Source organism: Orycteropus afer, unplaced genomic scaffold, assembly GCF_000298275.1.
Source record: "Orycteropus afer afer isolate SDZICR_OR568_19922 unplaced genomic scaffold, OryAfe1.0 scaffold00099, whole genome shotgun sequence".
In the NCBI taxonomy this organism is placed as follows: Eukaryota; Metazoa; Chordata; class Mammalia; order Tubulidentata; family Orycteropodidae; genus Orycteropus; species Orycteropus afer.
In genome coordinates, this window is record NW_006921686.1 from 4,156,173 (window position 1) to 4,157,213 (window position 1,041).

Here is a 1,041-nt window from a genome sequence, read left to right on the forward strand (position 1 = left end):
CCCGCCTCCAGGACTCATGCATTTTGACACCGGAGCCGCGCCCACACCACACACATCCTCGCCCGCACGTGCGATTGGGTGGGGCAGCGTGAGGAGTGGGCGGGGCCCAGACTCCGGCACGTGACTGCCGAGCCCGCCCCTAATTTGTTGCTCGGGCAGCAGCGGTGGAAGGCGGAGGGTGTTTGCTGAGGGGGCGGTTGCCTTAGAGCTGAGCGGGGTGGAAACGCCAGTGGCACCCGGATTCTAGACCCCGAGACTCTGGGGAACCTGGGGACTGCCTTGGAGCGGAGGGAATAGAAACTGTCAGCTAAGGCTGGAGGGGAGCTTGAAACCCCCATCGGAGTTCCCAGTCTCGCCGGTTTCAAATGGCCTTTAAAACTTTGCCCGCCAGGGAAAAAGGCTGGGATCGGCGGGGGAGCCCCTCTCCCAGCTTCCAAATCCTTAGGGACTACAGAGGCGTCAGTTTCTGGGCTTAAATCTGCAGGAGCTCAAAACCTGGAAACCTCAGGTCCTAAATCCCCCGCTCCCCTCCCAGGCACCATGGAGGTGAAAGGCAAGGTAGGGAAGATCTCAGACAGAGCCCTCAAAAGACAGACAGCGAATCAGAGGCACGGAAAGAGGCACACAGGGAAGAGAGACAGAGACAGATATGTGGCCTAGGAGACGGGAGCGAGAGAGACATGGAGAGGCGATGTGGAAGAGAGATACAGAGGGAAACCATTATGGAGGTTAAACGGAGCCTTAGAGGTGTAGAGGCAGAGACAACAAAAGACACAAGGAGACGAAGGCATAGGCTGAGAGACAGAGAGAGAGACCTGGAGACTTGAGGGGGTATGGGAGCAGAGGGGCAGGCTGGGACCTGGAGCACTCACCTGCCCCCAGCTCTGCTCACACTCACCTGTTCTTCCTGCCGCCGTGGCTTTCTTCCCCGCCTCGCTGGGCTCTGGAAGAGGTGACAGACAGTGGCAGCCTGGGGTGGTGGGAGGGGGCGGAGCCGGGGCGGGACCCAGAACAGGAGGGGGAGCTGGGGCCAAGGCCCAG